Genomic DNA, 27,928 nt, shown 5'->3' with positions numbered 1-27,928 from the left:
TAATAAACGGAACGGGTGAGGTTCGCTGAAGTTGACGGAAAAAGGATTCACTCATCATGGAGATGTCACTACATAGTAACACTTGAACTTGAACCGGGACAGAACCGTGCAAGTGGACATTAACAGACAAGTCAGCAGCATCCTGGTGAAGTACGCCAGCAGACGAGGATGAGAAATCAGAGAAGTGGAACCAGATGAGGTGGGTTCTTGGACGGGCTCTTGTCCTGATCTGTTATCGTGGATTAAACAAGACGGTGAGCCAAATATCCAGGATCCCCAGAAGTCAGGAGAGAGAGAAGTTAGACATTCATACACGGTTGAGTAACAAATATTCTACAGAATGATATGGGCTATTGTAATAATAACTACTCTACAGTATAAGGAGGTATTAGAGTACAGCAGAGTAAAACAAATTGGATCATGTAAGCCCGTATTACAAAAAACTACACTGACTGCTGATGGAAGCAAGGGTCATTTTCAAGTTTGCCTGCCTCTGCTTCAAACCATAACTGGTTCATCCCCACCTATCGCACCATTTTTAATTTCCAGGCACCACTTGCACACGTAGTGCCTATCTGTTTGCTTTCCCATCCTTGAAGGGCTGTATCTACAAGAGATTCCTTGATAGATCATTATCATTCCAAGCAGGCAAATGGAATAAATGTTTAACCAACTTCATTTCAAATGCACCCTCCTACCAAACCTTTAGGAAATCAATTAAAACCTCTCTCTGATAAATTTCTCTGACTCTTTGAAATGCTTCCGGATAAATCCTGACTACTCTTGGCATGCTAATGTAATTTGAAAGTCTTTTTTTGTAACATTGCTGCCTGTATACAGTCTCTTCCTCTGTAAACTGCTCTGAACTGCTTGTGGGATTGCGGTATACAAAAATAAAGTTATTATTATCTGTACGGAGAACAGTATATAAGTCCTCCCAAGTGGATGATGTCATCTGATGGAGTCCAGCATTGGAAAAAGTTTACAAAGCCACAGAGGTTTGTAGAGCTTTCATGAGCTGCAGACCTTGAATCTCTAATTCTTCCCATTCTGTATCTTCACGGTTGAGCATCTCAGTTCTGTCTCCTGCTTAACAGAGAAAGCAGCTCCCAGGGAAGGTGAGTGTGGCTTATGAGAAATTATATCCTGCTGAACAGGCAGAATGCATGTTAAAGTGCAATAGGTGATTCTAGACCAGGGGTAGGCAATTCCGGTCCTCGAGAGCCCTAGCCAGGTCAGGTTTTCAGGATCTCCACCATGAATATGTACGAGATGGATTTGCACGCACTGCCTCCTTGAGATGCAAATCTATCTCATGCATATTTATTGTGGATATCTTGAAAACCTGACCTGGCTCCGTCTCTCAAGGACCGGAATTGCCTACCCCTGGTCTAGACCAGTGTTTCTCAACTCGGTCCTGGAGTGCCCCTTTGCCAGTCAGATTTTCAGGATATCCATAATGAATATGCATGAAAGAAATTTGCATATAATGGAGGCAGTATACACAAATCAAGTTTATGCCTATTCATTGTGGATAGCCTGAAAACCTGACTGACAAAGGGGTAGTCCAGGACCGAGTTGAGAAACACGCTGTGTGCCATATACAGAAAGAATCCACTCTGGATTTTTTCTGTAACTCTGCTCTACTTCACTGTGCTCTCTAGCTCCGCCTCTAGTTTTTCCCTTCTGCATGCGTGCCTGCAGGAGTGCGCTTGTTTTGCTCTCTCCTTTTATTATTTAATTTGGTATGGTTTTTTGGGTCCCTTTATCGGGATTTCTGCTGCTGCTAAGTTGGGAATCCCTAGTTACAGGGACTCTGCTTTTCAGCTATTATCGTGTGGAGGGACCCAGGGTTCAGCGTCAACTCTTCTGTTATTTAACCTATTCCTAAGCCCTCTAGCTCTTCTCAACCAAGAACACGGGATTTCAGCGTACTTCCCCAAAGAGATTCTACCTTATTGTTCCTTTCTGGCGTGTTCTCTTTGGTAGATTCAATTCCCTCTTTTAAGTATAGGGCAATACTCCCACCTTTTTGTCCTACTCTGTCTCTGCGGTATAGCTTGTATCCCGGTAGTACAGTGTCCCAGATATTGTCCTCTTTCCGTGATGATTTTGCCCCAGTGGCTTTATGTATTGTAGACTCTACCTTTGCTCATTAAACATAAACATCTCCTCTCTTTACATTGTTCCCTTACCGGGTTCCTCTGGGGGGGGGGGGTAAGTGTCCTCGTATTCCTTTACATGTGTTAATGTTTCCAAGAGACCAGGGGGGCAGGCCTATTACCCATGGGCGGATTTAACTTAGCTTGCCAGCTGGACCACTCTTTCTGCGTCCAGCTTGGCTTACGTGGAAGAGGTTATGCATCTTTCTGCATATCCCATCCCGAGTGACAACATGCCTACCAATAATGAGAAATGGGGAGTCTCTCCCGGGACTTTGTCAGGAGACTTTTCGTTGGTGGGCCCAGAAGGGTCTGCTTTACCTTTTATCTTGTGGTTTAAGAAGATGGCACCATAGAATCCTTTCAAACTCTCAAAGAGTCTTTTCAACTCTTGGATATGGACTGGTACTCTTATTGTCAATTACATCACTTTGTCGCGTCCCTCCCTCGGGAGGGTTTGCGGATGGAACTACATGAGATGCTCTCGGAGGCTTTATGTTTAACTGCACAGATTCCTATACCACTCCGCTTCCATTACCATTTATCTTTTGGAGGCTGCCAGGGGGAGTTGGATAATACAACGTATGCAGCTAAATGGACTCGGGATTTACAAGTTACCGTTACAGCAGATCAGTTGAAAAAGAGTTTGAGACTGGGTACCACCTTGCTTATGTCTGCTGTGGAGCGGGAATGTTATTATAAATTTGTGCTGCATCTTATCGTCCCATCTCCTTGATCAATGTGGATCTCAAGCTTTTTGCCCGCATGTTGGCTGATCGTCTTGCTCCACATCTTCCTGTACTTATTCATGAGGATCAAGTTGGGTTTGTCCGGGGGCGTCAATCCATTTGTAATGTCCGTAAGGTTCTCTTTGCCCTTGCCCATTGTCATTCTCATCAGATTCCGGCTCTGTTTGTCAGCCTTGATGCCTCTATGGCGTTTGATAGTGTCCATTGGTCCTTCTTATTTCGCACCCTAGAACATGTTGGTTTGGGGGAGGTTTCTACCTTGATGCTATACGTTCTCTTTATTCTAACCCGCGGGCTTCCCTTCTCGTCAACGGGACCCGCACGGATTCTTTCCCTATTCTTCGTGAAACCCGACAGGGTTGCCCTCTCTCCCCCTTGTTGTTTCTTCTTTCTTTAGAACCTTTGCTATGTACCCTTCATAGAAACATAGAAACATAGAAAGATGACGGCAGAAAAGGGCTATAGCCCATCAAGTCTGCCCACTCTACTGACCCACCCCATTAAGTCTGAGTACTAATGACCTAGTTCCTTAACTCGACCCTCGTAAGGATCCTACTAGGGCATCCCATTTATTCTTAAAGTCAATAACGCTGGTGGCCTTGATCACCTGCTCTGGAAGCTTGTTCCAGTGATCTACAACCCTTTCTGTGAAGAAATACTTCCTTATGTCACTATCGAATTTCCCTCCTCTGAGTTTGAATGGATGCCCCCTTGTGACCGAGGGTCCCCTGAGAAAGAAGATGTCTTCTTCCACCTCGACACGTCCCGTGATGTATTTGCGGATTTGCGGAAGTGAGGGGCCTTCGCGTTGATGGGCTTGAGTTGAAGACGTTGGCATTTGCGGATGATATGTTTTTGATTCTCACTAGGCCTGAAGATTCCTTACTGATTGCATTGGATCTCATTTCCGAATTTGGCTTTTATTCTGGTCTGTCTCTTAATCTGGACAAGTCCCTAGCCCTGCCTTTCCCGCCTGAACTACGTTCCTGGTGGCGGGGTGTGTTTCCTCTCCGTTGGGCGGACTCAACCTTGAAATATTTGGGGGTCATTATCCCACAGGACTTGTCCACTTTGTACCGCTTGAATGTTGAACTGTTCTTTCAGGCCCTTCAGAATAAATTACAGCTTTGGGGAACTCTTCCTTTTTCACTCTTAGGCCGGGTGCACCTTTATAATATGCTTCTTATTATCCCCTGTTGGCTATATGTCTTCCAGGTCCTTCCTCTTTATTTGTCCTCTCGAGATGAGACGCGTCTGGTACGCTTGGTTCAGAGATTCCTTTGGTCTGGGAAGCGGCCTCGTTTGCCTTATAAGAGGGCCGCGACTCCGTGGTACAGGGGTGGATTGGGTTTATTGAATTTCTTCGTTATTTGACTGTTGGTTGTGGTATGCGCCACATTAATGATCTTTTCAGGGGTACTTCAGCATTTACCAACACTTCTTTGGAACTTTTCTGTTTTAGTTCTACTCATTTTAGTGCATATCTTCATTCTCTCCCTTCTCTTGTGCCTGAACCTCTCTCTGCGAAAGTGCTCCACCGTCCCTTGCGGAAGGTTTGGCGCTGGGTCTGTAAATTTCATGCTCTTTCTACTTCTGTATCTCCCTTTCTGCCTATCCGCTTTAATAGCTCCTTTCTCCCTGGGATAGAGGGGCCGAGCTTTGCTCGGTGGGAAACAAAGGGAATTCACTATGTATTTCACTTGGTTGATGATGATGGTAAAATCAAGCCTTTTGCACAGTTACAAGAGGAATTTGGTCTCCCCCCCCACTGATTATTTTGCTTATGTGCAACTTCATCATTATATTTTTTCTTTACCCTCATGTTCTTTGAATGCCTCATGTCATGAGTTGCTTTCTACGGCTTTCACTATTGGTTCTCAACTACCAATCCCTCTTAAATTTCATCATCGCCAATTGAAGAATGAGTCCCCCTTGTTTGACCATTCCACATTACGGGAAGCTTGGGCTAGTGACCTTGCAGTAGCTTTGCCGGAAGATGTGCTTTTGCAGGCTGTTCGAAGGCTACCAGCCTTTCAAAAATACACCACTTTTTGGGAACAACATTATAAGCTGGTTTTCCGATTGTACATCTCTCCTAAGAGGGCGTATTTATCCCACTTTCGTGACACTGCTGCCTGTCTCAGATGCCAAGCTCCAGAAGCGGGCTTGGGACACATGTTTTGGACTTGCCCTGCTGTTCAAATTTTTTGGAATGCCATTTTTGTTTTTTGTTGAGCGCATTTGGAAAATTACAATTCGCCGCTCCCCTTTGTTATTGTTTGGAACTGTTCCTCATTATTTCCCTCGTATGCGGGGAGCGGCAGCTTTCCTTAAATGGACTGTCTTGGTGGCCCAGAAATGTATTTTGCTGAACTGGCTTGAAGATACTGCTCCCGACTTCTCTCTTTGGCGATGTCGGATGATTACTCTCTTGATGTGGGAACGGAGGGATGTGTTGGACCTTACTTCTCTCACAGGCCGGGTCTTTCAGAGTACTTGGGAACCATTTTGGACAACAATGACCCCGCTGGCACGGAGCCGCTTGCTGAACTGTTGAATCTCTATATTCTGTTATCTTTTGCTACACCTGGTTTGCCTAATTAGTGTATACTTTTCTCTGGCTGCGATGTATTTGGGAGGAGGACCTGGGGGGGGGTTATTTACTTTGGGAAGGGTTGTGTTGGGATGGGAGGGTTTTATCTGTGGGGACGGGCTTTGTTCTCTAAAATGCTGAGCTTGCTTATACTTGGTTTGTTTCTTGTTTAATGGTTTTGTTGAGCTCAATAAAATATATTTGAATATAAATTTGTGCTGCGCACTCATTTTGCTCCTAACAGGGCATTTGATATCTGCCGATACCTGTCTGAAATGTTTGGCACCTCATGCTACGTTTGGACACATGTTCTGGACCTGTCCTTCAATATTGGCATTTTGGAGCCAGCTCATTCCGTGGATTGGACGCCTGTGGAATTGTACTTGGAAACTACAATCCACCTTCCTTCTTTAACATTTCCTATGACTCCAGTACGCTCAGGATGTACTGCCTTTGCTCACAGGGCTTTATTTGTGGGTATTAAAGCCATCTTGCAATGCTGGTTGACACCTTTAGCTCCTACCTTTGCTCACTGGAGGATTTTGATGATTCAACTGGCTGGCATGGATCGTCAGGCTATTGGGCCTTTGGACTCCGGACAGGGCAATTTATATTTGCCCTTTTGTACTACTTTGACGCACATGGTGCGTAGCCAATTGTTGAATTAAGAGTTCTTCTTCTGGTTTGGTTCCAGAGTGGGTGGATGGGTGGGATGGGATTGATGATTGTACTGATTTGTTGGTTTGTTTAATTGTTTGCTCTATGTTTAAATTCAATAAGGACCCCTTTGTGCGCAGAATTTGAATTTTTTTACACAAAATTTTGAAATATTTTACGCAGAATTCTGCCAGAAATAATCAGTAGTTCAGAGGTATTTTGGGGCATTATGGCCTAAGCCAAGTCTTCATTATACGAGTTGGTTCATGTTCTTGACTTGATTATTGAAGCTCCTTCTTTGTTGAGCTATCCAAATATACTATTAACTTCATCCAAGACATTGAAAATACAGCTATTAAGAATTTTGTAGGGGCTGGGAGACTTTGCCATGCTTCTCCACTCCTGAAGGAAGCCAGTTGGTTACTATATTTTTATCAAGCCAAATTTAAGATGTTGGTTCTGACACACAGAACCTTTTACTGAGGTTTCTTAGGTAACTTATTGATCCCATTGGACTTGCTTTTAAAACGAAAAGTTAACCTATTTATAGATCTTAGGCAGCTCTAGAATTTTCCGTGAGAGAGGGAACATGCGATCAGAGGTGGCTGTAGTTGTGGGTGGGGGAGTTCCTATTTTGATGTCTTTGTGGGCTGTATTTGCTGCTGCTATACCTTTTTTAAATTTAATATTCTTTTTATTGAAACCAATGAGAAGTACAAACATCCATACAAGAACAATAATTTTGCAATAATGGACCATGCCCACCATGGTCCCAAGCAGTCAACACCTGTATTACAACACCTCCTCTCGGTCCCCCATACCATCCCTTTTGAAGCCTCTGCCCTCCCTGTCCCGAAACAGAAAAAAAAAGTATAGTAACCCATAGACAAAACTCAAAAACCCTAATTACAAGTTATTCAAGACCTGACTGTGACCTCTCGGAGCCAGAATATTCATAAGGAGTCAACACTTGAAGGAAAGCCTTACGCCTTTTCTGGGAGCCAGAAGCCGCTCTCCTCCCGTCTCAGCATGGCATGGAGCTTGTTTCTCCAACGCCACACAAAAGGAGGCAGCTCAGACAACCAATGATTCAAAATACATTTCTTCCCCACGACGTAACACTTGCTCAAAAACAATTTTTCCAGAGCTGGTGTATGCAAAAGAGAGAAATGGCAGAATAACATACTAGGCTCAGAGATAGAAATGGCTGTATTTAAGGTTTTTCCCAAGAAGCAAGCTGCATCTCTCCAAAACCTTGAATAGTTGAACACGTCCACAGACTATGCACATAACAGTTCACTGCAGAATGACATTTTATACAAAGTTTTGTGTCGACACTTCCCATGTAATAGGCTTGGTTTTGAGGGACATAAGCCAGCAACATAGTATGATAATGACACTCTTGCAATATATACCCTGTTATACCTTTCTTCAATTGTTATTTTTCCCTTTGGGGTTATTGCTAATTGGAAAATTTAATTTCATAACATAATTTAAAAATAAGAGAGATTGCATCATTTGGCCACCTGAGAGGTGCGAGATGCTGGAGGGTCTCGGAAGCGAAAGATGCTGCTTTTTAATATCTGGGATCCATATCTGCAGTTCTTGCATCCGAAGGGTTTTAAGATGGGTATTCTAATCTGGGCGTTCATTTTGTAGGGCTGAGAGAGCAATGATGAGTGATGGTGGGGCAGGGTAAAGAGTACCATTGGGGGAGGAGTAGGGGTGTTGGAAGGTTCTGGCAATTCGTTCCGGGTATGATCTTCAGGGCTCATCAGAGTCCAGGGCCTTGGAGTGCCTTTCCACCCCCTCCGGTCTCGCTTGCTCTGCGTAGATTAGAGGAGGGGAGTTTTGTTGCTGCTACTCTTTTTCTGTCCATATTTGTTATATTCATGTCTAAGATGCATCATTGGGGTGCCCTGATATTGTATTTGGTAATGTTTGCATCAATAAAAATTGTTTGAACCTAAAAAACAAAGAGAGAGTGAGGCTTGAAGACTTATCGCAGAATTTTCTTAACATGAGAAATCCCATGTAGTTGTGTGAGCCCAGAAAACTTTGTTTCTCGATCGTTAGTAGCGCTCCATAGTTACTAATGCACGTTTACCGTCTTTTCTTTCTATCCAGCAGATACTGAGGCAATGCAGGAGACGAAGAGGGAGGAGAATCAAGAAAAATGTATTCTAGAAATTGAACCTATCCCAAGACAATCGGGAAATGTCAGTGAGAATATTTCCCAGAGGAATGAGAGTCAAAATGCAAGGAATTATCAACAGGAATCTGAGAAGGAGCAGAGAGACCCTGCAAGAGACTCCTTCGATGCAGTCACTGAGTGTGCAAAAAGTGACAAGGAACTCACAAACATCCCTGAGCTCCAGAGACATCTGAGAGAAGAGAGACCCTTACAAAATAAAAACAGCAACCAAATGGCTTTTAAACTCCACCAGGGAGAGAGGAAAGGGAAGAAATCCATTCTACATGACACCTGTGGAAAAAGCCTTGGTAAGATATATCATTTATTATTGCCCAAGAGAATCCACCCCAGGGTGAGACCCTTTTGTGTTGTCAGTGTAGAAAAGGTTTCAAACAAAAGGTGAACCTTAAATACAGCAGAGAACGCATGCTGAAGTGAAACCTTTTACTTACAGTGACTATATCAAAGCATTAATTCCTTAGCGTCAACAGCAGATGAATCCAGAGACTAGTGGGATAGCACACATCTACCAGCAGGTGGAGATAGAGAACTGACTCGCAGGTGTATATCTTGGATGGAGTCCCTCTTGCCAGTCAGTATGCTCTAGCTCCAGCAGGTTGGATTGTTGCTGTTCCGATGGTTCCTGGATCTCTGCTGTGGAAAGGCTATTTCTCCTGCTGCTTAGGCTCCAGTTTAATTCAGGGGTGTCGGCAGATTACAGTTCAGACTTTGGGGGCTCCCAGGTCCCTTCCCCACCCTCATCGCCCGTGGATAAAGTTTCCTGGTCCAAAGGGCTTCTTTCCCATAAGGAAACTCCTCCCCCAGCCGTTTTGCTTGGACCAGGTTTGCCAGCTCAGCGTTGTGGCTTTGGTGCTGGAGTGGGCCTTTCAGGACAGGAGCACATGAGTACCGCTGTGTATTGTTTGCCGAGGGGAGGCATGGCAGCGGAGGCAGTGAAACGCTGCTCATGATGCGGGAAGCGCTTCTCTATTTTGGAACTTTCTCCGGTTGTGTGGGAGACGCGGTTGCGGCGGCTCTTTCGGCACCGGCACCAGCACCCTCCTCCCCACACCAAAGACATGCTTGGGGAGAAGAAGGCAGGGCCGACTTTGGTCGCTGCTTTGGAGGTGTGGCCATGCACCTCAGGTGCGGCTTCAGGAGAAGTGCTGACTCGGGGAGCGGCAGCGCTGGAAGGGCTTGCGGCCTTAGGTAACCTCTTGCCGGAGTTTGTGCTTCTGCTGCATAAAGTTTTTTCGCAGCAGAGGGCAAGCCCAGAAGGAGGGGGGGGGGGGTGTTTCCAAGGGAATCCTAGCCCAGGGGACGATGATACAGTCACAGTATGATCATAAAGGGGCCAAGAGGCTGATGACTTTGCTTACCCGGAGGTCTCTCTTCCTATGTTCAGTTCCAGGAGGGAGGCCTGGGTGCAGAACATGGATATAGAAGAGGCTGGAGGGGATGATCCCTCGGCGTTGCGCCTGTTCCATGGGGAGGAACTGGCAGCCTTTTTTTTATTTTTATTTTTTAAATTCTTTATTCATTTTATCATCTTTCAACAAGTGTAACAATTAATAGACATTTGAACAATAAATATATCACTTGAATTACTATCAATTATGACATTAAATACATAAAATATACTCTCCCTCCACCCTTTCCCACCATTTATGATCAAAGATATCAAATAAAAAATCCCCCCACCCACCCCTTCACTCAAAAATTGGATATATATAGTAAGAAAGGCAAAATGGTATCTATTCATTACAATATTTAGTCAATGGCCCCCATATCTCGTTAAATTTTTTGTACCTCCCCTTTTGTATAGCTAATATTTTCTCCATCATATAAATATGACATAATGAAGTCCACCAGAAATTATAATTTAGTCTGTTCCATGTTTTCCAATTAGATGTTATCTGTTGTATGGCGACTCCTGTCATTATCAATAAAAGCTTGTTGTTATTTGATGATATTTGGCTTTTTGATCTCATTAGTGTACCAAATAAAATCGTATCGTATGATAAAGCAACGTGATTTTCTAAAAGACAATTAATTTGGGGCCAAATTGATTTCCAAAAGATCATTATACAGGGACAGTAATATAATAAATGATCTAACGTCCCTGCTTCAAGATTACAATGCCAACATCTATTAGACTTAGAGCTATCTAATTTCTGTAATCTAACTGGGGTCCAAAAAGCTCTGTGTAATAAAAAGAACCAAGTTTGTCTCATAGATGCGGACATTGTACCTCTCAACCTCCAAGACCAAATTCGTGGCCATTGAGATACACCAATTTGATGCTTGATCTCAATGCTCCAAATGTCCCTAAGTCCAGTTTTAGGTTTTTTATTTACAAATCCGCTGATCAATTTATATCACTGTGCAGCTTGGTGACCCAAGAAGTCCACCTGAAAGCATAAAAATTCTAAACTATATTGTGTATTAAGAGTCTGCAGTTTTGTTTTGTTTGCTCTTGGTTGTTTTTTTACTGCAGTTGAGGTTGGAACCTTTTTCTCTTTGTTTTGTTGTATTAAGAGTCTTCCATTCAGGGAGCCCTGCCTGAATGGCCTGCTTCAGTTGCAACCATCTGTAGCTTTGTGACTTATTAAGACCAAATTTATTTTGCAACTGAAAACTCAAGCAGTTTACCATTTGAAATAACATCATTTAAAATTCGTATTCCTGCTATCATCCAATGCTTCCAGATGACTTTAAATCTGCCAATTTGAATCTTGGAGTTTAACCAAATAGTTTGATTTGTTGAATCACATATTGGAATAGGTGTTAAATTGCTAACATACCTCAGGGTTTTCCATGTGTCCATAAATATTCTATTATCTTTATACAAATTAGGCATTTTAATACTGAGAACATGACACAAACGTAAAGGAAACATGAGTCGCCATTCCAACCATAACCAATCTGGGGTATTATCAATGAGCTCTGGGAGGACCCAATACATACCCTGGCATAAAAAATAGGCTTGATGGTACCTATAGAAATTTGGAAAATTTACCCCTCCCTCCACAATTGGTATTTGTAAAGATACCAAAGCAATTCTAGGAGTTTTGCCTAGCCAAAGAAATTTTATAAGAATACTATTTAATTTTTTATAAAAAGACCCCTTAAAAAATACTGGTAACATTCCCATTTGATAACAAACCACAGGCAACGCCATCATTTTGATAGTTTGAACTCTCCCCCACCAAGACAGATGTAATGGATTCCATTGCTCACACATTTCTGTTACCTTCTGTAATAGAGATTTTTCATTCTCTTTCATGGTATCATCCAAGGTATTTTTAATCCAAATTCCTAAGTATTTCAATCCATTTTCTTTCCAAACAAAAGAAAATGAGTCAAATAGACCTTTTTGTACAATGCACGTTCAATGGAAGAATTTCAGATTTACTCCAATTTATCTTATATCCCGAAAATTTTCCAAATTGTTCAATCAAATCAAGCAAGCATGGAATGGTTGTTTCTGGATTTCTCAAATGAAGCAAAATGTCATCTGCATATGCAGAGACTTTGTATTCCCAGTCTGAATAAGGAATACCCTGTATCTCCTTTACTTGTTGAATAACTAATAACAAGGGTTCTAAAACAATATCAAAAAGCAAAGGAGATAGGGGACAGCCTTGTCTAACCCCCCTCTGCAACTTAAAATGTTCTGAAAAGTTATTATTAATGTACAATCTTGCAACAGGGGAGCTATGCAATGATTGAATCATTTGTATAAATCTTGAACCTATTCCAAACCAATCCATAGCTTATCATTTAAATTTCTCCAGAATTCTACGGCTCCCCCTTCTGCTTCTATTCCTTCTCTCCTCTCTTCTACCTTCCAAAGTATTTAGATCAATGCTGTCTTGTTAAAATGTTTATTTTATTTTTATTTTTCCTCTAACTCTACTTTTCACTTCTCTATTACCCTCCAGGTACTTTAGTTAGATTGTGAGCCTTCGGGACAGTAAGGGAATTTTTCAAGTACCTTTCTTATTTCTAATCTTAATGTATATTTTCTGTAAACCGCTTAGAACCTAACGGATGTAGCGGTATATAAGAAATACATTACATTACATTACATTACATACATGAAAGTCCATTCCACTCTATCAAAAGCTTTCTCTGCATCCAAGGATACAGAAATAGCTGGATCTTTCATTGATTTAGTTAAATTCAACATATGAAAAGCCAGTCTTGTATTATTAGAAGAATGTCTCTTAGCAACAAATCCAGTTTGGTGCATATCAATAATAAAAGGGAGAGCCTTAGCTAAGCGTATAGCCAATATCTTAGCCAGAAGTTTTCCATCCACATTAATTAATGAGATAGACCTGTAATTTGATACCAATGTGGGATCTTTATTTGGCTTTAGCAAAAATATAGTCATTGATTCTGCCATAGTACCTGTAATACAACCTTTATTTAGTTGATACTGATATAAATTTAATAAATGAGGTAAAAGAGTATTTTGAAATGATTTATAAAATTCTACAGTAAAACCATCACCACCTGGAGCGGATCCAACTCTAAGAGACTTCAACGCCGTTTCTAATTCTTTTAATGATATAGGCTCTTCTAAACTTCTTTTTATATGATCAGGAACCTTCGGTCCCTCAATTAAATTCAAGAAGTCTAAACCATCTTTTTCTCTATTTGCATAAGGCTCAGAAGAATAAAGGTCTTTGTAAAAATTTAGAAATTGACTTAAAATTCTTTCAATTTTGGTATGTCTTTCTCCTTTATCATCTTTTATAGCGATAATTTTTGTTCCTCTTTTCTTCGCTTTAAGATAATTTGCCAATAATCTTCCCGCCTTATTTGAGCTTCCATAATACAAAGTTTGTTGAGAAAACAAATCATTCCTTACAAATTGTGATATCTCATTATATTTACCTTTTACTTTTAATAAAGATTGCAAGGTCTTCTGCTCCCATTTATCCACTAATTTATCTTCTAGGTACTTAATTTCTTTTTCCAAATCAGAAAATTGTTTTTTAATTTTTTTCCTAATAAAAGCCGAATAAGAAATAATATTTCCTCTCATAGTAGCCTTAAATGCATCCTAGAGTGTTCAAATAGTAATTTCTTCTGACATATTAATTTGAAAAAATTCAATCATTTTTAATTTAAATTCTTCAAGGAAGTTTGAATCCGCAAGCAATGTATTATCAAATCTCACACAGACCTACTAAATTCCTTTTCCTCAAACTCAAATTCAATCCATACACCTCCATGATCAGACAAAATAATAGGGTCAATGGAAGCTTTCGTCACTTGTTGTACTAATTGGTTTGAGACAAATATATAATCAATTCTTGAAAATGATTTATGAACTTGTGAACAAAAAGAAAATTCCCGTTCACTAAAATGAAGTATCCGCCATATATCCTTCAAATCACATGATTGAGCCAAATTATCTAGACCTAATGATCTCATTATTTTACTTGGATTTTTATCCATTACTGAATCTATAACAGCGTTGAAATCTCCAGCCACCACTAATTTAGAAGCGGCCAGTGGTAATATCAATTGTTGCAATTTTTTAAAGAACTCATTTTGATTTGTATTTGGTGCATATACATTGAACAAATCCAGGGTATCATTTCCCATGCTCATTTTCACATGAACCCACCTCCCTAAAGGGTCAAAATCAATCAATGTAAATTTAGCCATGCATTTTTTATTAATTAATATTGCCACCCCAGCTTTTTTCCCTGCTGCAGGAGCAAATAAACTTTGTTTTTATCCAACCCCCTTCCAATTTTTTTGACTCAGCTAATGACAAATGTGTCTCTTGTATATAGCAAATGTCCGCATCTTGTTGCTTTAAAAAGGCCAGCATTTTTTTCTTTTTTATCGGGTGATTCAGGCCATTAACATTTAATGAAAAGATTTTAATTACCGTTGTTTCACCTTATAAACTCAATCCAACAATATATTCCAAAAATGTTTAATATAATATGAATAGATACCATTCTTCTACTATTCAAACTTTTAATAGAAGGCATTTCCCTTCCACAGTTTCTCATCCCCTTTATGAAGAAAACCCCCTCCCTCATCCCTCCCTCCCACCCCATATAATTTGACTTCCTTAGAACGCACATAGGAAAAGAAATCAAAATCCCTCCCACCCCAGGCAACCTACATACTTTCAATTCATTGGAATAATTAAATATAATATCTCATATCAAAAATATCATATTTTAAATAATCATTTTTATTAAATACATCTGTTCCTCTTATCTCATTTCATCAATTAAGAAAATTAAGCAAATATGAACTTTGATTTTTATAGTTACTAGCTGATTACCCGGCGTTGCCCGGATATTTATTTATCCCAAAATGTCCAACCCCCTACATGTCCCACCCCATTATGTCCCACATGTCCCACCCCCCACATTACCCCCCCCACATGTCCCATATGCCCCACCCCCATGTCCCAACCCCCTACCCTCCACATGTCCCAAAGGAATGTCCCTCTCTATGGGGCTGAACTTAGACTTAAACGGCATCGGGAGTGTCGGTATTCATCTCTGCGAGCCCGAAAACTATGGGTTGGACATTAATATCTGTCGCTTTTGATAATTTTAACATATCACCCCCCTTCCCACCCCCACAGTATTTTACCCCGTCCCACCTGCACAATATTTTTCCCCAGATAGTAAGTCATATGTGTACCAAGTTTGGTTGAAATCTCTCCATGCGTTTCAGAGTTATGCTGAGTATTCATCTGTGAGCCTGAAAACACTATGGGGTAGATACTAAAATCTGTCATTTTCAATCATTTTTACATATCCCCCCCTTCCCACCCCCACAGTGTTTGTCCTCAGATAGTAAGTAATGTGTATGTCAAGTTTGGTTGAAATCTGTCCATGCATTGAAGAGTTATGCTGGAACATACATACATACACACACACACATATATTCAACTTATAATGTGAAATATTTGACAAAATGAATACAATACAACTAACGCAAAACTTGATTATAAACAACATTTTTAGTTTCACCTCCAGGAGCAAGAACATATAAATTCTTGGGTGAACCCACCCTTGAGCAAGCAACATAGAGTTGTGGGCCGCGAGACCCCCAGAACATATCTCCCCAGGTAGTGAGGGATCTGCATACCAAGTTTCGTTCAAATCGGTCAAGCCGTTTTTGAATTACTGTGAGAATGGCAGCTTTTTACATTTTTTCCATTGACATGAATGGGTGAAATCTGATTTTTTGTTTGTAGCTCCGCCCACGTGTGCAGGTGGGCCGCGAGACCCCCAGAACATATCACCCCAGGTAGTGAGGGATCTGCATATCAAGTTTCGTTCAAATCGGTCAAGCCGTTTTTGCGTGATCGCGGCACATACATACATACACATATACATACCTCCGATTTTATATATATATAGATTACATATCAATATAACTTTTCAATGAATATCATCAATATGTAATCATTCACCTTGACCCATCAATAAAAATTATCCCAGTACAATTTAATTCTATATTAAAACAAAACTTCCAAATATTATAGAGAAGAATCATCTAAGCTTAAAGTAATCATGTTTTTACAATATTAAAGATGAACTCTCGTTTATTTATTTATTCATTTATTTAAGCTTATCTTATTTTTCCCATACTAGTACCCTTATGTTAATAAATTTTCCCTAAAAAACATTAAACAAGATCAAACTTAGACAATAAAATATCTTCAAACACATAATATATCATCTCAAAAATAAGTATTTTATCATTACATGACCTACCAATTAAAATTAATCAAAAGTAAAAGTAATGTATTAAAAATAAAACCTCAAATTAAGCACTCAATATATTGCTTCTGGAGTTCTAATTTCGAAAAGTCACTCATTCACATACTGAAAAAATGTCATCTAGAAAACGTCTATTTCAGTCAGAAGAGACTTTTGTTTTTGTCCTCTTTATAAAGAAACTACTATTCTTAAATCATTAAACAATAATCCATCTTGTTTGAGTATTTCCATGGAGTTAAAACATTAATCTTCCTTTTAAATCTTCAATTTTTTTTCCTTCCAATATCTTTCATATCTCCAGAAATAAATAAAAACTTGTATGAGTTTATTCAAACACAGAAACCAAACCATCAACTTTATAAAAACATAAGAAGTTGCTCCCGCTGAGTCAGACCAGAGGTCCATCTTGCTCAGCGGTCCGCTCCCGTGGCGGCCCATCAGGCCTAGTGCATGAACAGTGGTCCCTGATTAATTTTATAACTTACCTCTAATCCCATCCCTATAATCTACCTCTACTCTTATGTGTACCCCTCAATCCCTTTGTCCTCCAAGTACCTATCCAAAGCTTCTTTGAACCCCTGTAGCGTGCTCCTGTTTATCGCATCCTCCGGTAGCGCATTCCATGTATCCACCACCCTCTGTGTGAAAAAGAACTTCCTGGCGTTTGTTCTAAACCTTTCCCCTTTCAATTTCTCTGAGTGCCCCCTTGTACTTGTCGATCCCCATAATTGTAAAAATCTGTCCCTGTCTATTTTTTCTATGCCCTTCATGATCTTGAAGGTTTCTATCATGTCTCCTCTAAGTCTCCGCTTTTCCAGGGAGAAAAGCCCTAGCTTTTTCAGTCTGTCAGTATATGAGAGGTCCTCCATGCCCTTTATTAGCTTAATTGCTCTTCTTTGGACTCTCTCAAGTACCTCCATGTCCTTCTTGAGGTACGGTGACCAGAATTGAACACAGTACTCCAGGTGCGGGCGCACCATAGCACGATACAGTGGCAGGATGACTTCCTTCGTCCTGGTCGTGATACCCTTCCTAATGATACCCAACATTTTATTTGCTTTCCTTGAGGCTGTTGCACACTGCGCCGACGCCATCAACTTTATAATTTCCTAATAATCTTCATAAGCAATTTCCTGCAATAACATTGCTGAATATTAACCAAGTGGTCTCTTTATAACCAAAGCAACCAGATGAATAACTTTGCAAAAACTAATGAACCATACAACCAGTCTCCATCTTCTGTTGTTGAATTTCCACCAACTTCTTCAATAATATATGACCAGGGTATTCAAATAAAATAAATTTTACATAGACATTGGTTCAGAGTTCATCGGGAAGTCTTAATTTTTCTGGATCTTCAAAAAAAATAAGGACTCGTCTCCACTTGTTACTCTCATTATCCCAGGACAAGCAGGCATGATATTCTCACATGTGGGTGACGTCATCTACGGAGCCCCGATGCGGAAGCATTTTCAAGCAAACTTGATTGAAGATTTAAGTTTGCTCTGCTGCTCCACGCATGCGTGCCTTCCTGCTCCACTAGGGGGTGCATCCCCTCGTGGTCACCAGTTCAAAATTTTCCGCTGAGCCTAGAAGTCGTGTTTTTCAGGCTCTGCCCCAACTGCCTTCTAGCACCGCGATTTTTTCTTGTTTTTTCACGATTAAGTCGCTGTGCGCGAATTATTTACCTTTTAACTTGATTCCTGCTTCGTTTTTGACGACCCGGAGGCTTCCGGGTCCCCGTGGCCGCGTGGCTAATCGAGCCGCGGCTACTTTCGATTTAATGTCCCGGCCTTTGACCGGCTTTAAAAAGTGCACCCGGTGTGAGCGGCTTCTTTCTCTCACAGATCCGCATCGCCGGTGCATTCTCTGCCTGGGGGCGGCTCATCCAACCGACTCCTGCCCCCAGTGTGCTACTTTCCAGAACCGGGCCCTCCGTCGAAGAAAAGCCCGCATGGCGGATCTCTTCACCCCGGACCAACCCTCCACCTCGGCCTCAAGGTCGGCCCCGGCCTCGGCCCCGGCCTTGACCTCGGCCCCGGATACCTCAGCATCGCCCCGAGACTCGACTCCGAAGTCCTCGGGACAACAGAAAGCCTCGGCTCCGGGTAAGTCCCCTCTTCCCTCTTCAGGTTCCGTAACATCGAAGAAGCCAGCCTCGGGGACAACGGCGACGCATGGTGCAAGCCCCATGCTTACAGCCCCGGCTAAGCCCTCCAAGCCTTCGGGCCGTGCCTCCACCACACGGGAATACTCTGACACGAGGTCGCCCCCGGTGGAGTGCACCGAGGCAGTGGACATGCCTTCGATGCTGTCCGTGCCCGTCTTCCAGGACCTACTCCGAGCGATGATCACGTCGGAGCTGTCCGCTGCAATGGCCCAGTTTCAATCGGCCTCGACCTCGACCCCGATTGTGCCAGACCAGCCTGAGCCTCGCATCGAGCAACCTCGAGGGAAAGTGCGCAATTCTCGCCGCATCCCATCCTCCTCGGACTCCTCACCGAGGCGCCCGAGACGTTCTCCCCCCGCAGACCGCCGAGGGGCAAAACGTCGGGCTAAAACAACAGAAACCTCGAACCGCCGTACCTCCAAGAAGGCCCGAGGTTCACCAACTCTACGAGGCCGTTCTCCCACACCTCGTACAGAACCACTAAGGGTGGCTGAGTTATCACTCTCCAACCCACGCATCCTCCGAACTTCCCCGCGGACCGGAACCCCGACCCAAAGTCGCAGGTATTCTCCGAGGGAGTCCGGATCGAGGTCACCGATTTGACATCGATCGGTACCCCGAACCCCGGCATCGTCTCCGAGGGGCTCCTCGAGACACCGAAGATCCACAACCCCGGAACACTCTCATTCCCCGGCCTCGGAGCACGGATCGGAGCAGGAACCTCGATACTCGAGGGAAGCCTCCCCATCCTTCTCCACCCGACGAAGGTCTCGTTCACCGACCCCGCACGGGGCCCTGGGAACATCCCGCCCATCCTTCACCCGCTTTGTCCAGGACATGGGCCACGCCTTGGACTTAGACCTCCAGTCCGACTCCAGATACTCGAAGGAGTACCTGGCGGAGCTGGATATGCCATCACTGCCCAGAGAGTCCCTTCGCTTACCACCTAACCCGGTACTCCAACAGGCCTTCTTCAGGAACCTGGAGACCCCCTACATGGTCACAGCCGTACCCTCCAAAATGGAGGCCAAGTACCGCACAGTACCTTACCCGGGATTCGAACAACCACAGCTCTCCCACCAATCGCTGCTAGTAGAATCCTCCCTAAAAAAGGCTCACCCATCCCGGGTCTCAGCAGCGGTCCCCCCAGGCCGAGAAGGCCGAACCTTGGACAAATTCGGCAGGAGACTATATCAAAACGCAATGATGGCCTCTAGGGTGCAAAGCTACACTTTCACCTTCACATCCTACCTCAAACACCTCATTGGACTATTGAGAGCCTTTGAGACTGACCTACCGGCCTCCCAGCAAGGTACGTTCGGCCTGCTTTTGGAGTCCTTCTCCAACCTGCGCCTTCATCTATTCCACGCGGCCTATGATGGCTTCGAACTCTCCTCCAGAGAGGCAGCCTTTGCTATCGCCATGCGCCGACTAGCTTGGCTGCGCCTGGTCGACATGGACCCCAACTTACAGGACCGGTTGGCAAACCTCCCCTGCGTGGGAAAAGAACTGTTCGATGACACTATCGAGGCGGCTACAAAACGCCTCTCCGAACACGAACGCTCGTTTGCCTCCCTTGTTCGACAAAAGCCCAAACCGCCCACGTCCAGGCCGTATAGGGCCCCTCCGCGCCGCTACCCACAAAAGTCCACCCCTGTCTTCTCGCGGCCCCCACCCAGGCGCCCGCAAGCCCACCACCGGGCCATGCCCAAATCCCAACCGCCTGTGACCACCAAACCATCCCCGTCCTTTTGACGGGACATGCGGAAGGGGGCAGGCCCCCTCCTCCATAGCCACAGGCCTCCTTCCCATCGGGGGTCGACTCAAAGCCTTTTACCCTCGCTGGGAACAAACCACGTCGGACGCATGGGTCCTTGGCGTGATCTCATCAGGGTACTCTCTCAACTTTCGGGCCATTCCTCCGGACAACCCCCCAAGGAATTGCCCTCCCAACCGGACTCAGCTACCCCTACTCCTCTCCGAAGCTCGAGACCTGCTTCGCCTGAGAGCAGTGGAGGAAGTTCCCCCCGACCAACGGGGGAAGGGCTTCTACTCCCGTTACTTTCTGGTACCGAAAAAAACGGGAGACCTACGCCCAATACTAGACTTGAGACGCCTCAACAAATTTCTGGTACGGGAAAAATTTTGGATGCTCTCCCTACCGACACTCTACCCCCTGATCGACGAGGGCGACTGGCTCTGCTCCCTCGATCTAAAGGAGGCGTACACACATGTCCCAGTGCACCCCGCTCACCGCAAGTTCTTGCGCTTTCAGGTAGGGGACTGGCACCTACAATACCGAGTCCTCCCCTTCGGACTTGCATCATCACCTCGGGTCTTCACCAAGTGCCTCGTGGTGGTCGCAGCAACCTTACGCTCCCAGGGCCTCCAGGTATTCCCCTACCTGGACGACTGGCTAATCAAAGCCCCGTCCAGGGAAGGGGTTATCTCAGCGACCCAACAGACTATTACCTACCTACAAAGTCTGGGGTTCGAAATAAACTTCCCAAAATCCCAACTACGCCCCTCACAGTCCCTACAGTTCATCGGGGCCACGCTGGACACGGTTCGACTCCGTTCCTTCCTCCCCCCTCCGCGCCTAGAGGCGTTAGTAAACCTGAGCCGAAGGATCTCCCTGCTGACCTCGGTATCAGCTCAACAGATGATGACCCTCCTGGGCCACATGGCCTCCACCGTCCATGTCACACCCTTCGCCCGCCTCCATCTGAGAATCCCTCAATGGACCCTGGCATCCCAATGGCGTCAAGACCGGGACCCGATCGACCGTCCCGTGACAGTGACTCCTTCATTGCAACGATCGCTCCGCTGGTGGGCCGACTCTTCAAATCTTTCCAAAGGTTTGCTCTTCCTCACCCCACCCCACAGCAAGGTACTCACCACGGACTCGTCGGAGTACGCTTGGGGAGCCCATCTGGACGGCCTACGCACCCAAGGGATGTGGTCAGCACAAGACCGTCGCTGCCACATCAACGTGCTAGAGCTTCGGGCCATCTATCTCGCAGCTGTAGCCTTCCAACATCTGCTCCACGACCGAGTGGTTCTCATCCGAACCGACAACCAAGAAGCGATGTACTACGTAAACAAACAGGGGGGGACAGGGTCTTGGCCCCTTTGCCGGGAAGCCCTGCGCCTCTGGAAATGGGCAACCTCCAACAACACCTTCCTTCGAGCGGTGTACATACAGGGAGAACAAAACTGTCTGGCGGACAGACTCAGCCGCCTCCTCCAGCCACACGAGTGGTCACTACACTCGCAAACCCTACGATGGGTGTTCGAAAGGTGGGGGACGCCTCAAATAGATCTGTTCGCATCCCCTCACAACCACAAGCTGCCTCTCTTCTGCTCCCGGATACACACCCCGGACCGGCTCGAGGCCGACGCCTTCCTCCTCGACTGGGAAGGAAGGTTCCTGTACGCGTTCCCGCCGTTCCCTCTGATACTGCGGACGCTTGTCCACCTGAAAACAGTACAAGCCACCCTGATCCTGATTGCCCCTCGCTGGCCACGCCAGCCGTGGTTTTCCCTTCTACTTCAACTCAGTGTCAGAGATCCACTGCCTCTGCCTCTGTTTCCCTCTCTACTATCACAGGGTCAGGGTTCACTGTTACATCCCAATCTTCAATCTCTTCATCTGAATGCTTGGTTTCTCTCCCCCTGACTGCTCTCCCCGTGTCTCAATCAATCAAGGAGATATTGGAGGCCTCTAGAAAGACCTCGACGAGAACCTGTTACTCCCAAAAGTGGACCAGATTCTCAACCTGGTGCTCCTCCCACAGCCAGGACCCGGTGTCGGTCCCCGTCTCTCTGGTCCTTGACTATTTACTTCAACTATCTCATTCCGGCCTAAAGACCAACTCCATTCGAGTACACCTCAGTGCGATCGCGGCCTTTCATCAGCCCCTGGAAGGGAAAGCCCTCTCGCTCCATCCCTTAGTCTCTCGCTTCATGAAGGGTCTTCTGAACGTCCACCCCCCTCTCAAACCTCCTCCGGTGGTTTGGGACCTTAACGTGGTTGTGGCTCAACTAATGAAACCTCCATTTGAGCCCCTAGACAAATGCCATCCAAAATTCCTCACTTGGAAGGTAATTTTCCTACTCGCGCTCACGTCCGCCTGGCGGGTTAGTGAGCTACAAGCTCTGGTAGCGGACCCACCCTTCACGATATTCCACCACGACAAGGTGGTACTCCGCACCCACCCAAAGTTCTTACCTAAAGTAGTGTCTGATTTCCACCTCAATCAGTCCATTGTCCTACCGGTGTTTTTCCCCAAGCCCCACTCTCACCCCGGAGAAGTGGCGCTCCACACTCTTGACTGCAAGAGAGCGTTGGCCTTTTACCTCCAACGCACTCAATCACACCGGAAAGTCCCACAACTGTTTTTGTCCTTCGACCCAAACCGATTAGGTCACCCGGTTTCCAAACGCACCTTGTCCAACTGGTTGGCCGATTGCATCTCCTTTTGCTACGCTCAGGCTGGTCTCGCGCTGCATGGTCGAGTAACGGGACACAAAGTCCGAGCGATGGCAACCTCCGTAGCGTTCCTCAGGTCCACACCTATTGAGGAAATCTGCAAGGCTGCCACGTGGTCTTCGGTTCATACCTTCACCTCCCACTACTGTCTGGACTCGCTGTCCAGAAGCGATGGCCGGTTCGGCCAATCGGTACTGCGAAATCTCTTCGCTTAAATTGCCAACTTCCCTCCATCCCTTTTCAGTTAGCTTGGAGGTCACCCACATGTGAGAATATCATGCCTGCTTGTCCTGGGATAAAGCACAGTTACTTACCGTAACAGGTGTTATCCAGGGACAGCAGGCATATATTCTCACAACCCACCCACCTCCCCGAGGTTGGCTTCTTGGCTAGTTAAGTGAACTGGAGACCACGAGGGGATGCACCCCCTAGTGGAGCAGGAAGGCATGCATGCGTGGAGCAGCAGAGCAAACTTAAATCTTCAATCAAGTTTGCTTGAAAATGCTTCCGCATCGGGGCTCCGTAGATGACGTCACCCACATGTGAGAATATATGCCTGCTGTCCCTGGATAACACCTGTTACGGTAAGTAACTGTGCTTTTTGGCAGGATAATACAAGCCATATTTGAAACCCTTGTCTTTCAACTGAGGTCTCAACAGGAGAAGTTGTTTTCTTGCATCCGCAGTACTCTTAGCGAAATCTGGCACCAACCATAACTTGGATCCCTAATAATTAAGATTTTTGTCAGCATTAGCTAAATTTAAAATATCTAAAGCTTGATGACACCTTAATACTTAAAGATCAACGGTCTGGGTCTTACTTGAGATGCTGACCATTTTAATGGAATCCTATGTGCACGTTCAATCTTGAGGGGATATTTTAAGTTTAACTGGAATAACTTAGGCAGAAGGTTCTCTAAAAATTGGATAGCATTACCCCCTTCCAAATTTTCAGCTAATCCAATGATTTTAATATTCTTTCTTCTGCTTCGGTTTTTATAATCCACAAGTTTGTTTTGAAGTTCTTGTACAGCTAAACTGTCTTTTTTGAATCTTGACTCAGAGTTCTAAATGCTCCATTTTTTCTTCTAAGATATTCATACGCTTATTAGCCACTTCCATTTGCTGATTTAAGTTAACTATTTCTTCTTTAATCTCCGTTATATTAGGTGCATCTTATGGTCAGGTGCATCTAATGGAGCGAAAAATACTGTACTTTCATAAGTCTACATCTAAGGGAGAACTACCTTTATGGGCGGAACGAGGTTTCCTTGTGAGTTTGGAATAAAGAGCAAAACGTTTACTTGAAAGATTTTGAGATAGATTGAGTTGTTTAGAAAAAGTCTTTTTTAGCTTTATCTAATTCCATCACATAAAAATTATATTGCAGTGTTAGGTCTTGATGATACAAGGATTAGCTCACCAAGAGGTGGAAACATATTTAAAGGGGCTCTATTCCATCCAGAAAATTAGTTAAGGAAGTGTTCCGAGTAGAAACTTGGTCCTCTGATGAAAGAAGAGAAAAGATTTTTCTGGGAAAGGGATCATCTATCATAGGCAAAATCGAGAACCAGAAAGTGATCAGACCAAGGTATTGGGAAGGAGAAGTGAAACTTTGATAATTTATGGGAGATCACTGAATCTAAGGTGTGAGTTGAAAAAGACATGAATTTGTTGTAAGCCTAAGTCAGATAAGAATGTGAGGAAGTTGGAGCTCTTAAGATGTGATGCTGGATCCACATGAATATTAAAGTCACCTATGTAGATTAATAAGAGATGGGAATCTAGTGATCGTATCTGCAATGGCTTGGTGAACCTTATCCCATTCGGATGCACAGAGAGGAGGGCAATAAACTAATTATAGGTGGCTGAGTGAGAAGAAAATTCCAGTAGTAAAGCTTCTGAATAAGGTACAGAGTTAACAGATAGCTTCTTTATCTGAGACTTGGGTGAAATTAAATTGCCAGTCCCCAAACCTGAGAGGCAGCATTGTAATAAGGCTCAGCATCTCCTCTCTTGGACGCAGTCAAGTCTCCGTGAGGCATAAGACATCTAAATGTTGGAGCTCTTATTAGATCTTTAATAAGGTCCACTTAGAAGTCATGGTCTGAGATTGGGTGTTGTAGAGGAGTATAAGGAAAACAACAGCAACACAGGGAATGTAAAGACAGCAGGCAAAGTCCCAATCCCTCCTGAGAGTTCACCCCAAGGAGCAAAACCTGATTCAGTTTTAGAATCACTCTTTGGCAAGTAGAGATGACATGTTTGGGTCACATGACTTGCACTCAGGGAAAGTTCGTTCAGCAGCATTCAGGACTGAAAAAGAGGAGCAGAGCAGCAATTACTAGTAAATGGTCCATCATACAAGCAGCAGTAGCAGCGCTGACCATCCCAGCACGATCCAGGCATTGGTAGAGTCAGGTCAGACCCTGAAATTATGCGAATGTACAGTGGGGACATTCAATGCCAGTAGCCACATAGCTAACTAGACAAGTAAGAATGCTTAAATACCAGTCCTGTGTCCAGTTAGCTATGTGGGAACTGCACTGAATACCAGCTGTAAACCACACAGCTTCCAGCCATCACCCATGAACCAGATTTTTAATGCCAGTGGCCAGATATGTGATCAGTTTATAGAAAATGCTCAGTGCCCCAGCTGAATACTGACACATAACATTTCACTAATTGATACAAGAAGGAATAAAACTAATTACTTATAAAATCTTTACATAACAATGCACAATATAATTCAAATGGGAGAGAAACATTCTACATCTTTATATTATGATAAAACCTTTTTATCATCAAACAGGTTTAAAATGTCTTCAGCGAATCCATGAAAGTGGGAGACAATTTGCAGAATGTGGCAAAAGTTTAAATCAGCAATTGGATTTAAAAAAGCACAGGAGGATTCAAAGTGGAGAGAAACCATATACCTGTTCAGAATGTGGTAAAAGCTTTAATCAGCATTCAATTTTAAAAATGCACAAGAAGATTCATACTGGAGAGAAACCATATACCTGTCCAGACTGTGGTAAAAGTTTTACTCACCCATCAAATTTAAGAAAGCACAAGAGGATTCAAAGTGGGGAGAAACCATATACCTGTTCAGAATGTGGTAAAAGTTTTAATCAGCATTCAACTTTAAAAATGCACAAGAAGATTCATACTGGAGAGAAACCATATACCTGTCCAGACTGTGGTAAAAGTTTTACTCACCCATCAAATTTAAAAATGCACAAGAGGATTCATACTGGAGAGAAACCATATACCTGTTCAGAATGTGGTAAAAGCTTTAATCAGCATTCAACTTTAAAAATGCACAAGACGATTCATACTGGAGAGAAACCATATACCTGTCCAGAATGTGGTAAAAGTTTTACTCGCCCATCAAATTTAAAAATACACAAGAGGATTCATACTGGAGAGAAACCATACACCTGTTCAGAATGTGGTAAAAGCTTTATTCAGCAATCAGATTTAAAAATGCACAAGATGATTCATATTGGAGAGAAACTATATACTTGTTCAGAATGTGGTAAAAGCTTTAATTGGGATTCAACTTTAAAAATGCACGAGAGGATTCATACTAGAGAGAAACCATATACCTGTTCAGAATGTGGTAAAAGTTTTAATCAGAATTCAACTTTAACAAAGCACAAGATTATTCATACTGGAGATAAACCATATACTTGTTCAGAATGTGGTAAAAGCTTTATTCAGCAATCAGGTTTAAAAAGGCACAAGAGGATTCATACTGGAGAGAAACTATATACTTGTTCGGAATATGGTAAAAGCTTTAATCAGGATTCAACTTTAAAAATACACGAGAGCATTCATACTGGAGAGAAAGCATATATTTGTTCAGAATGTGGCAAAAGTTTTACTCAACCATCAAATTTAAAAGTGCACAAGAGGATTCATACTGGAGAGAAACCATATACCTGTTTAGAATGTGGTAAAAGCTTTAATCAGCAATCAGATTTAAAAATACATAAGAGGATTCATACTGGAGAGAAACCATATACCTGTTTGGAATGTGGTAAAATCTTTAATCGGAATTCAACTTTAAAAATGCACGAGAGGATTCATACTGGAGAGAAACCATATACCTGTTCAGAATGTGGTAGAAGCTTTAATCAGCATTCACATTTAACAAAGCACAAGATGATTCATACTGGAGAGAAACTATATACCTGTTTGGAATGTGGTAAAAGCTATAATCGGAAATCAACTTTAAAAATACACGAGAGTATTCATACTGGAGAGAAACCATATACTTGTTCAGAATGTGACAAAAGTTTTACTCACTCATCAAATTTAAAAGTGCACAAGAGGATTCATTCTGGAGAGAAACCATATACGTGTTTGGAATGTGGTAAAAGCTTTAATTTGAATTCACATTTAAAAAAGCACAAGATGATTCATACTGGAGAGAAACCAAATACCTGTTCAGAATGTGGTAAAAGTGTTAATCGGGATTCAACTTTAAAAATACACGAGAGCATTCATACTGGATAGAAACCATGTACTTGTTCAGAATGCGGTAAAAGCTTTAATCAGCATTGAACTTTAAAAAAGCACAAGAGGATTCATACTGGAGAAAAACCATATACTTGTCTAGAATGTGGTAAAGGCTTTAATCATCCATCAGAATTTTTTAAAAAAGCACAACAGGATTCATACTGCAGAGAAACCATATTCTTGTTCAGAATGTGGTAAAAGCTTTAATTGGGATTCAACTTTTAAAATGTTCAAGAGGATTCGGAATGTGGTAAAGGCTTTAATCACCCATCAAATTTAAAAGTGCCAAGGATTCATACTGGAGGGAAACCATATACCTGTTCAGAATGTGGTAAAGCCTTTAATCATCCATCAGATTTTAAAAAGCACAAGAGGATTCATACTGGAATAAAACCAAATACTGTCCTGAATGTGGTAAAAGTGTAAATGGAAATCACATTTGAAGAGATTCAGGAAGGTTCATACAAGCGGTACAGAAAAAAAAGTGTATATGAACATCTAGGAGTGGTGGAAGGAACAATTATTAAGCAGACATTCCTGAGAGAAAATATTGGTAAAAAATATTATAGAAACAATTTTATTGAGGATGACAACAGAACAACCAGTAAA

The 27,928-nt window shown here is 43.3% G+C and overlaps 2 pseudogenes; both read left to right on the top strand.

The window, feature by feature from the left end:
* The window catches only part of LOC117354953, a 329,542-nt pseudogene that overhangs the window by 13,117 nt on the left and 288,497 nt on the right, over positions 1–27,928 (top strand).
* On the top strand, positions 228–27,909 carry LOC117354481 (annotated as a pseudogene).

This window comes from Geotrypetes seraphini, chromosome 2 (assembly GCF_902459505.1).
Source record: "Geotrypetes seraphini chromosome 2, aGeoSer1.1, whole genome shotgun sequence".
Taxonomy (NCBI): Eukaryota; Metazoa; Chordata; class Amphibia; order Gymnophiona; family Dermophiidae; genus Geotrypetes; species Geotrypetes seraphini.
This window is presented reverse-complemented; position numbering and strand designations above follow the sequence as displayed.